Source organism: Poecilia formosa, unplaced genomic scaffold (genome assembly GCF_000485575.1).
Source record: "Poecilia formosa unplaced genomic scaffold, Poecilia_formosa-5.1.2 Scaffold112, whole genome shotgun sequence".
In the NCBI taxonomy this organism is placed as follows: Eukaryota; Metazoa; Chordata; class Actinopteri; order Cyprinodontiformes; family Poeciliidae; genus Poecilia; species Poecilia formosa.
The window spans coordinates 503,821-515,970 of record NW_006800051.1 but is presented as its reverse complement, the minus strand read 5'-3'; the positions used below and the strand labels follow the sequence as shown (position 1 = coordinate 515,970).

The 12,150-nt window shown below is 39.0% G+C and overlaps 1 protein-coding gene across 3 annotated transcripts in view; it reads right to left on the bottom strand.

Moving 5' to 3' along the window:
* Positions 1-9,949, bottom strand: part of pou2f2a (POU class 2 homeobox 2a) — an 81,202-nt gene extending 71,253 nt beyond the window's left edge. The window contains exons 1-4 of one of the 3 annotated variants that reach the window (XM_016675325.1): positions 9,481-9,949; positions 9,317-9,376; positions 7,748-7,993; positions 5,206-5,291 (exon numbers count right to left, since the gene is read on the bottom strand). The gene's annotated coding sequence lies outside the window, so the exon portion shown is untranslated. The other 2 variants (XM_016675324.1, XM_016675326.1) reach the window with 2 other exon arrangements.
* Between the last annotated feature and the right edge of the window lie 2,201 nt (positions 9,950-12,150).

Sequence of the window (12,150 nt, the reverse complement as noted above, 5' to 3'; positions counted from 1 at the left end):
TAAATAAATAAATGAGAGAAAAAAATTAAACTGGGCCAAAATATTCATTTTATATTCATTACTCTTATCACTGATATATAGCCTACATTTGGTGTCCTAATAATCCAGGTCAGAGTTCAAATGCCTAAACAATGGACAGTTTTAATTGAAAATATAAAATAATTGAAATTAGAAGTAAACAAACAAACAAACAAACAAAAACAACCAAAAGAAAAGTGAAGCTGGGTCTTTTGGATCCATTCAATAAATCTAGAACTGGATCATTTGAGCCCACTGGATGCATCTAGAACCAGATATTTTGGACCTTCAGAAGAATACTGATCATGTCTACGTCAGAAGATTACAATAAAATCTGGCTGCTGTGGAGAAAGAAAGAGAAATGACGGATGATTCAAGTCTTTGCCCAAAACAGTACATGTATAAATCAGTTCAATTAATTTGTAACAGACTTAAAATCCTCCAGATGTTGACTCAAACATACATTTTCTCCATTTAACTCCACATAAAGGCCAACTCTCGGATCTCTGGTGTTCCCTCCTTATCTCAGTATAATTTACTTGTTCGCAGACATCCTCACAATCATACACAGACACAAGCTCGTGTTCAGCCTGCGTGGTTTTCCTGGCGAGGAGGGAGACAGACACAGAGTGTGTGTGGGTAGATTTAGAAGTGAGGATCAATGAGAAATGTAGAAATCAATGCACTTAGCAGTGGGAAATCAATGGGGCCTAATCGGGATGCCAATGGCACAAGTCAAAACAATTAAGAGGGAAGAAAAATGTTTAACAACCCCTCATCCCCACCCCTCCCCGATGCTTACACAGGGGCCGAGGAGAAACAGAGGAAGGAAGAGGGATGCAGGGAATGTGGAGAGGAGGATAGCAGCGAAGGCTAGATGTTCCCATGAATCAACAGGGTTCGGTGTGTTCGCCTTGTACGCTGCTTTGCCTTGCTGCAGTTGGAGGCTTGATTCTTTAGGATCAGTCTCACCTGGAGCTCCAGCAATTGGATGTCAAAGAGGAAGAAAATGAGCCTGACTTGAAAAGGGCAAATCTAAAGGCAAATGCAGCGATTCTGGTTTGTAGGACAGGTGAAGGTGCAGCAGGTCTCACAAAAGAAATCACACCCCAAACCAGTTTGTATTTAATCAAACCTGTATTTAACGGATCAACATAAAAGTAGAGCTAAATTGTGATGTGAAACCAAAAGGTCATGTTTTTTTTGTCCAATAAATTCAGATGGAGAGGATGGACTTTGACTAGGCTATTTTAAAAGATGAATATGCTGTGACCTAAACCGTTTCACTGCATCTCTGGCTGTATGTTTAGGGCCGTTTTCCTGCTGGACAGTTGACGTTTAAAGGCTTCTGCAGCGTTTCTTCCATATCTGTAATGGATTTACCTCCATGACTGACCAGCTTCCCATTCGTTAGCATGCTTACACCAATAAACACTGAAATGTAAACATAAAATAAACTTTTAACAAGAAAATCCTTAAACTTTTCTGCTCAACTAGAACTGAAACCCAATGAGTAGAGTTGAGTTCTTAAAAAAAGATCGTCATTCTGCACAGCGGTGATGTGATATTTAGGTACGACCATCAGAAGCTGTAACATCTCCACACTGGAGCTGATTGGACCTTGATGTTCTGGTTAGAGTGTCCCAGATACAGCGGTGCCAAACCATTAAGATACCAAAAAACAAACAAAAACCGTTTGAACTGGAGTGTAAAATGAGTAAAGACACCAACAAAGGTTTGATCAAAAGATCAAAATACTTTCATTTCTAAAAAGAACAAGATTTCGAATCCCCACCAACTGGGGAAGTGAGCCTTCATCACCTGAGCTGCTGGAAAGCTTGTATCATTATGCAACTATCAATATATTGCTTTAAAAATGGTTTCAAAACAATAATATCGTGATAATAACTGGGACAATTTACCACCCTGCAAAATGTGTTATCATGACAGTCCAACTAACCATGAATAATTTATTTTTCATCTCAGAAAGTCCATTTATTGATTTATCACAGCAAATCCCAATCAAGCATGACTATAATATGTGAAAAATGTTCAAGGGGTACAGCTGCAGTTTCATTGTTTTTGCATAAAACGGCAGAAGAAACTATGTTAATCATTTCATTTTAACAGCAGGTGATGTTGGCAAAACAGTGGATGAAAATCTTTTACTTGTTACAATGGATCAGATGGAGGTCTTATAAATATATAAACCTACAGGTACATGTGAGGAGGCTTGATTCCACACAGACAGAAACCATGAAGCCCTGGTCAGGCTGGGTGCTGCAGGATCTGTGTTTGGAGTGCACGGCGTGGCGGCGGTGAGGGAGGCGGCGGGGGTGCATCTGGGGCCAATCAATAGCGGCCGGCTCTCTTACGACCCCCGAGTTCCTCGCGGTTTGGCTGGCGAGCTGGAAATCGATGTGCCGGACCAATAACTCAGGACGGGGTGTGGATTAGTGAACTGTCAACTAATCAGAGAGTTCCTGAATCTGACACCGCAGCCATTAACCTATCGATATGACACTTGGCACCGGCACACACTCTCACACATGAAAATATATACAAGCCCTGATGAGGACACGCTCATAAAAAACCCAGCGGCTCGCACGTTTCTGCACGCCAGCCAGGGTTTCACGCAATAAAACAAAAGAAAAAGTCAAACTGAATATTAGAAATCCTCACAGAGCACAGCTGAGACTGGTAAAAGGCATTTTTGATCAGAGGAACCTTTATGAACTTTAAGTGATCCACAGTGTGTTTTTGTGGAGGAAATCTGAGTTTAACACAGCAGATATGCATGATATTTGTGAACAGATCTAAATTTTGTTGCTTATTCTTCACTTTTGATTTTTATTTTCTCAATGTTTGTCTCCAAAATGTTCTTTTTGTCTCTGACAAAAAGCACAGAAAACTCAAAATGTCCCCTTTAAATGTTTTCCATTTCCAGCAGTAAATGTTTTGGAAGAAAAGCTGGAAGAAATCGGCGCCTGAAGGTCGGATGAGCTACACAAAGAGCATCTAAAACTTATCGAAGGGCTGCATTTAAACCACGCTCTCTGGAGTCACTCCTGATTTACGGATCATTTGAACGGCCGTCCTTCAGTTTCATTACATGCGTTGTGGGCTGCTGCTGCTTCGACCTCTGACCTCCAACCAAATAAGGACCATCTGAGCTGCTGAACCAGAAATTTCAGTGTCTTCCACCTTCGTCGTGCATGTAGCCCAGCTGTAACAAGGCAATTCAATCCTGTTTTAGGTATTCAGAGGTGAAAATGTTAAAGTTTCTGATGCAGGTGCCTTTGCTAACAGAGCTCAGCTTCAGTCCTGAACTTTCCAGAAAACGCCGCTGCTTCTATTCAACCTTTCTGCTCTGGGTCTTTATTGCGTCCACTGAGGTCTTTTCATATTCTCGTGTTCCTCTGGTGTGGCGCTGCAGCCTCATTCTGCGTAAAGGCTGCAGCTTCATTTTGCATTATTCTTCTTTATTCTCATGTCTCTTTCTACTTCTTTTTTTTGGGGGGGGGGGTAGGAGCAAAAAGGGGGATTATTTTGGGGGGTAATTCCATTGAAACCGCTCTGAAATAACTTGACTTGGCATGTGCCTATACAAGGCTGCACAAAGGCCTGCAGGAATACCATTCAGTAATGGGGTAAAGCAAGAGAAGAATCGGGACAAAAAGCCCGAATGTGAGTGAGAGAAAGTGTGTGTGTGTGTGTGTGTATACACGTGTGTGTGTGCAGCTGAACTCAGAGAACAAAATCACCTGCGAGGAAATAAGACAGCCAGAGGATGAAAGGGCAGCAGACTCTAGGAGGAAATAATCAAGTGTTGAAGAGGAGAGTGGAAACACTCACTGCATCAAATTTTATTCAATTTAGACGCCAATTTCAGGAAAATTTCAATATTCATTTAGGATAATATGTCCAGGTGAATTTAAAGGTGATCTACTATGCTTCCTTAAAGGGGTTAGAATACAATAGAAAACATGTTCATTACATTTTTTTTGCACAAAATCAATCTTAGATAATGAGATTTTAGTCTGATCAGTTCTGCCTAATTTGAGATCTTTTAGTGTCTGTAGCAAGTGGTTTCTGTATGTGAAGTCAACAACAAACATTTGTCTTTTCCAGCAGCCATTGTACAGACCATCTAGCAGAAAAACCAGCTGACCAAATGTGCTGGAGCTCCGCTTGGGTTGCAAGGTGATGTAAATGTAATGGATTACAAGTTTCTTTCATGACTGCAGCAGCACAACACACTGATACACACAAATAGTGTCAAAAGCTTGATCAAACATGTAAACATCACAACTTTAATTTATTCAGTAAATGCAATTAAGTTCATCACAGCTGATGTAAAAATAAAAGAAGAAACTGACAAAATCTACTACCTCAGTCAAATATCTAAACATAAACTGCGACAAACCTTTCAAGTGGTTAAGAAAGTGCAATTAGGAATTCTAAATATAATGTAAAAGAAATAAAGCACAGATCACAGACACTGTCACTACACCAGATATAGAATTTTTTCCAATAACGGGACCGATACAGATATTAATATTTGATTGGTGCATCTCTGGTAGTGATTAAATCCATCAGGACTTTTTTGAAATGACTCATTTTCCAGACAACAAACAACATGAACTTATTTACTTAGGCTGTTTTTAGAAGCAGTTGAGACCCAAATGGACGTATAAAAATGTAAAAATGCAAGTTTTGTATAACGGGTGCCCTTTAAACATTGTGCAGTTTTTCACATGTACTCGTGACAAGTGGATTTCCTGAGAGACAATCGAGGAAAAAACAGAAGATGTTCGCTAGAAATGAAGAAAAAGCAGAACAGACAACCAGAGGAGTGGTGGACGGGGGAAAGCGGGGCGGGTGGGGAGTGTGGTCTAATGATAAGAGCTGCAGGGAGAAAGGCGGAGAGCTAAAAGAAAGGAGGAACGGAGGCAGGTTACCGCATTACAGCCGCCGAGAGAAAAGGCGAAGGGTGGGGGGCGGGCGAGGAGCGGGCCTCCCACACACTCCGGATTAGGAAACATATGCAGTGGAGTAGCGAGGGATTAGAGGGTGAAGGAGAGCTGGAAGGAGCAAAAGAATGGTTTCTGGGAGGAGAGGAGGGCTGTAGGTAGTCGGCCAGGCGTGCGTTTTTCTCCTGCACCCCTTCCCCCCACTCAGTCCTACCTTCATCTTTGAAGCTGTGGGATGATTAGTGTGGAAGGAGCCGGAGGAGGCCGTCTGCTGGAAATGTCCGTAGAGCCAGTCGGCTCCTGAATACGAGACGGTAAAACTTCAGACCAGAGAGTAACGGTCAGAGATCAAAGAGGAAACAATTTTTTTTTGTCATTCATATTTTGTTATTAGTTTTTGTACATCACGAATGGGGCTAAACAATAAATAAATAATAGACATGTGATCTATATCAACAAATAATACATCTGATTGAATATTAAATGTATAGAATATTCACTAAACTCTGATCCAGAACCGCACAGCATTCTGGGAGATGTAGGCAGTGGAAAGATTTTAGCCGCTCAACCTCTGACAGCTAGCTAGGCTGGGATCATGGCATCAACTAACTCTCTCTCTTTGGTTACTTAGCAACTCATTCTTTGGTTGCTTGGCAACAACCTGGTGAGTAAATGCAGCAGCAGTTTAAGGTTTCACCAATGTGACTCATAACTGCTTTAAAATAAAAAACAAAATGACATGAAAGGAAAACTGTAGATAAAACAGAAAAATTCATGTAACCAGTTTGGCAGTATTTCAGACATTTAAAACAAAAAGACTAATCAATTATCAACACCATTTTTATGTTTTTTGTATTGCAGTAATCATGAAATTACTACTTCATTTTCCGAATATTACAACTTTATTCTGGTAATATTTCCACTCTATTGTCATACAAATTAAATTTTTAAAAAAATATTAAGTCATAGAGTTGACCTGAATTCAAGGTCCAAATAGATAGAAGCAGTAAAACACACTCCACAAACAAAATGGCCGCCCTGGGCGTGCTGACATCACTCTAACAAGGAGTGCATTGGTGGAAAATATTGAGATTTTTCAAAGATTAGTCAAACTTTGTGTTTTGGAGGATTTAACAAATATAATTGATTTATCGCTAGGCTCTTCTCTGTGGTTATTTCAGCAGGACGACACAGAATCCAGTCCAGATCTGTGTCCAGTTGGGAATATTTGAGTCTCCGGCCTCTTTCACAAAACATTTCCATCATAAACCCGTGAAGAAGAGCCGCCCCTGAGCTCCATCGCTGTCATCTCCTCGCTTGACAAGTCAGGTGTGTAACGGAGGCGAACTGACCTCTAACCTCCAAAGCACATCAACATGGCAAAATGGTGCTGTAAGTGTTTCGTGAAAGGAGTTAATCACAACAAGGGACACTTAAAACAATCATTTTGAATTTCTGTCTGCTATAAATGGAAAGAAAATTACAGATTTAATGTTTATATTGATCAATGACTCCACTGATTTCTTCTTCTTTGATGAAAACCACAGACATCTTGGCTGATCCAGTTTGTTTCGAGCCCTTAAATTGCACAATCTGAAATAAAATCATGCACATTTTTTAAATTCTGTATCTAAAAAGTTCATGAGTGGTAAACATATATCACACGGCTAATGTGGAGAGTAAATGTCCCAGAGTTAGCCATCTGTTGTCACAGGACAGAAAACATAAAAACATCCCAACCCTGATAGATTAAAAATACGAGTTCATCCAACTCATTCTGGATTTAATATCTTAAACATAAATATGTTTTTAAATGTACTTTTTTCATAAATATTGTTTTCTGCACACTCCAATTTCCACTGATGATGATAAACATGCTGCAGACTTATTATACATTTCAGATTCTTCATTTTTGTTCCCACGCTGCTGGATTCACTCCAAATATTCATATTAAACTTTGATACAACTTTCACTTTGTTATCATTAGTAACAATAAAATAAATTTAAAGCAGCACCTTAACCTAAAAGAATCTGCACACTTTCACACACGGTTTTACAAACAGTGTTATTGTACATCTAAAAAGGGAAAATAATTTATTCTCTTAATTGTTTCGGGAAGTTAACAAATGGATGCATATTTATGTTGTTTATTTCTTTTAATTTGGATGCACGTTAAAAAACAATAGAAAAACGATAACTGAAGAGCTGATCAGAGACTTTCAGTGACTGTTCAGTTTATGCTGCAGAAAGAGTCAACCAGGCTGTGTGTTTTGTTAGTTTGTAGTCGTGTGTTTCCCAGTGTGTGTGTGCGCGTGTGTGAGTGTTTAGATGCTATGTCATGGGCCAAGGTCAGGTGATGATTTACAGAAAATCTGTGGTGAGATAAAGGGAAGTAGAGACAGGAAGTAAAATCGAGAATGATGATCCTGAAGGTAAAAACGACAACAGTCACTGATGAACTGCAACTTTTCTGCTCAGGTTTGTTTACCTTTTATTAATGAAAACTAATGATATGAATTTAAAAGCAGAAACATGTTTAAATCTGCATCCTCTTTTCCCTCAGACTTATTCCTGAATACACACTCACACACTCTCCTGCAGCACAAATGTCAACCTTTGTTAGATGAGGTCAGGCGTCTGGGATGAAGCTGACCTTTGACCTGCAGGCCAGACCAGCTGGACGGAGAGCCGGCTGATGTGTGCAGCATACGTGATGTTTGTGTTTCTGTGCGTCAGTAGTGAGGAGCTGGATTTACCTCATCAGATCCAGAGACGGCAGCGGGTCGGTCTGCTCGTTACGGCGCCTGAACACCGGCGCGGCATCGATCCGTCCGGGTCAGACGCAGCCCGATCCTGTCCTCTTTAGTCCGGCTTGCTCACCCGTCCTCTTTTTCTTCTTTCTTACGTGGGTTAATATCTCATTAACTGCTATTATCTTCACACCAGTCACCGCGGCAACAGCCGCCTGGACACAAGCCGGCAATTCCCCGTAGCCCTGCATCCTGCGGATCAGACAAGCAATGAGCAGATTATTGGAAATCAATCCCAGGGAGTTACTGTTTTCCTGACCTCCCAGGCTGCAGCTGCAGTATTTACACAGGAACGCTGGTCAAATGTTGACTGCGGTGGAGTTTACACACGTGTCGATACATGCAATGATGGGAGTCAATAGGGCATGAGAGGGAATAATCATTCTGAGGTTCATAAATCATAAAATACAAGAACAGAATGGTGGTTTCTGATCTCATGTCTATCTTAAAAGTGGATTAAAACATTTTCAAACTCATGGTTTAAAACATATATTATTCCATATGATTGGTTACTTTGAAATTAATGCCTTTAAGATTTGTGAGAGTCCCTGAAATGGTAGCAAACCATGGGGGGTAGAGTGGGCCCCTTATCAGCGTCTGAGCAGTCCTGATCCGTATTTTCCACGCTGCAATGAGGAAATATTATTTAAGGGTGAGCTGGTCAGGTTTGGCTGCACCACTGTGCCACCCAAATATACTGAGAATTATTATTTTTTTTATTTAAAAATTTATTTCTACATGGTAATGTTTTCAAAATACCCTATAACTTCAAATAAAAAGCTGAATATTTTTAAGATTCATTTCCTGTTCTTGAAATAAATTAAAATTTCCTCTGAAATTAATGTCTACTGCAGGTAGCTTATTCTTTTCAAAAAGGAAACATTGAAAATTGCCTTACATTTTTAAGTCCTGCTGTAAAACTACTCCAAGGAAATCTTAATTTATTTGCTTGATTTAGAAGGAGACAGAAAAATCTGGCTGTAGATGTTTTATGTGATTTGTTGTTGTATTTAAAATATTTTAAAGAATGAAATTGTCTTCTTTTTATCTCGTTTTGTTGCTGTATATTCCAGGACACTTTTGTATTTCTTTTTCTGGTTAAATAAAGTTTATAAACAAACAAAACACAGTCAGAATGCCTAAGAAAACAAGTCAGAATTACATGTTTTTGAATCAGAACTCCGAGATTAAAACCAGAATAAAACATTTACTAAAACAAGACTATATATATATATATATATATATATATATATATATATAATTTTATTTTTTTTACTTTAAAATTACTTAAAAGAGTTTTTACCAGCTACTTCCGGGGTTTCAGCTGGTTGTTGACGATAATTTAAGCTAACAGTAAAGATGGCCGACTAATGTTTCAGTTTCGGAGTTCTGAGGGTTTAAGCTTCAGCTACGCTACTATTTGTATTTTCCGATAAATATGTTCTAAATAATGCCACTAACGGGTGGTTGACGAGCTAAAAGCTAATTTTGCTAATTAAAGCAAAGAAAACTCACCTGTCTCTCTTTGTGTTGCTTAGCAACGACAGTAAGGCGGCTGGAGGAACTATGCTGCCGCTGCGGAGGGATACCTTGTAATTTATAAAATAAACTCCAAACTAGGAGGCAATATGAGGTGTTTCAGAGGGAATATGTCTCCTCAGGCCTTAAAAACGACCCACCTCCCCGCCGCTTCTCTCTGTTCCGGGTAGCTGATCGGCTGAGGGGTTGTGCCGATGGGAAAGTGGCCGGCTGACCTTTAACCCGGGGGTCGCTCCACAAAATGACGGTCCTAAAATAAAAGGTAAAGCGGCCGTCACCATATACAGATCATGTTTACCGTGAGAATAAAGGCAGAAAAATGTAGATCATGTCATTTTTTCCAACTGTTATCATGATTATTATTATTCGTCACCCTTATTGATTGTTTATCCGCTCACATTATGCTCATCCGTCAAGAATAAATGTAAAAGAGTAGGATTTGTACTTTCATAATATTTATTCTTTCTTTTTATGAAAGAGTTAAACAAACGTTTAAGTCTTCTCTGAAACAGTGTTGGACTCCTGGGGAACATCTGGCCCTCCAGATATGAATCTGTTATTATTCATCAATTCAAATGAAAGTCATGAAAGTGTCGCGACTCGGACGGAAAATCGATCGATGACAAATTTGAAAGTCTTTTTCAATCACATTGAGGGGATTTTTTTTTCTTCCAGAGGTCAGTGTCTGTCTGGGTTTGATCTTCAACTAAAGGAGAATAAAAAACATAAAATAATCTGCCTGGTAGCCTCTGGACACGTTATTTAAAATTTACATTTTTATCTATTATAAATAAAAAGAAAAACAGATTATTTATAAGAATATATCAAAGCTTCCTGCTGTACTTAACTGGGCCTGTATGTCAATTATTTTTAGATACATATTTGATGCTTTAAATTTCGTTAAATTCCACATTTGTAATTGTAACAATATGCAGTTTTTCCTCATTGTGTATATTTTTTATTAGAAAATCTTCTTCGCATTATGATGCGGCTTTCAAGTCGTTTACAGCCAATAAATAATCAAATTAACTGCAGATCAATAATTATATGATTGAAATGACCAGATATTATTTTTGTGTTGATTTATCAGGGAAATAAAATCTCTAAATGCCTATTTTCTTAAAGTTATTCTTATTTGCATACAACCAAATATGTTCTAATTTTGCGGGATGTAGTAAAGCTATTTTGATTCGTTAAAAGGTTTCTATTTGCAAAACGAAGCAATAAAATCATTTTTAAAATTCGTATTTAAATAATTTGAATATGTAGATTATTTTATTTTCAAAGCATTATTTCATTGTATTATTAGAAATATTTGAAAGGCTGGTGATGTACTTTTTTAAATCTAAAATGTATTCGTCGTTTTAAGGAAATACATCTGGAAATATTTATGCTCATTATGTAAATAGCAGCTGATTAACGAAAATCAACTAAATCCGCTTTGGAAATACAGTTTGTGAGATGCTTTAATTCTTGACAAGTATATTTTTTTTCATTTTTTAGTTTAGTTTTTATTTTTTTTATATAAAAAATCCAGAATTTAAATACAATTTTAAGTTTTTCTTGCAGAATTTACCAAACGGAGTTCACCTAAAAATGTGCAAATGTTTTAAATAAATGAAATATTTCTGTCTCAGAATAAATTATAGATTAATTGTCCTTAAATTAAATGCATATTATTGGAGGGAATAAACATTTATCTGGCAGGAAAAAGTGAGTCCAGACGCGCAAACGGCAGCGCAGTGATTGGGCTGAGCAGTTTATTGATCTGGGTCTGGCAGTGGGAGTGGGGGATCAGCGGGTCGTGTCGGTCCTGCTGGGTTCAGACGGGGAACCGGGTCTTGGACTCGGTGTGTGTGGATCCCGGATCTCCGTTCTTTCAGAAGAGATGGAGCAGAAACACCTGATGGAGGAAATTCTTATTTGACAGCTATTCTGCCGTCATTTCCGGTCTTGTTTAGTAAAGATTAAAATAATCCAACGTGTTTTTGGTGCAGCATGTCTTCCTCCTGCAGCCGGGCTGCCCTCTCTCCTGCTCTCTGCTTTTAATTGATTTATACCGTAATTAACTCAGTGTTCCCATCGATCTCCCGGCAGCCGCCTCCACGTCAGACACCTCATTATTTCCACGTTAAGCAGAATAATCCCGGCTAAATACAGAGAACATTCAATAACAATTAGAGCCTGCTGGTGATAAATACTCCCGCTCGGCACAGCTTTCCCTGCAAAGGTAGATCTTAAGAAAGAGTTTAGTTATTATTTTGGACAATGCATGACGGAAAACCAACAGATTTAGACCAATTAACCGGATTAAATGCTGCAGCTCACGGCCTGCACATCAGTCGCTTTGATTCGGGGAGTGGAGCATCTCTGGGTTCGGTTCAGCAGCTGCATGAGAGGGGAGGAGGTCAAACTGGCCTCCAGGCAGCGGATCAAGCAGCGCCGGACTCCTGCAGCCTCCTCCGGGTTTCACCCAACGCTCTGCAGAGTTTTCTGCTCCTCACAGCTAAATCACCATCCTGTTAGGAGGCATGGCGACCGGAGCTGCTCTGATCACAAACTGAATGCCTGGATAATACATTTCAATCCTCGAATTAACACTCTGCAGATTATTTTAGTGGAATACAGATTAAAGCCTGAATCTGCGAGGGAAAACACAGATTCAGGCTTTAATCTGTGTTTGCCCTCTCTGAAAAAGCTCAAGGTTTGTAAGAAAATACAGCAGAAAATCAGATAAATGCGTTATAAATTACATGTTTGTTTAAAAATATATATGTAAATGTTGCAAAAGGAACAAAAAGCAGAAAAAC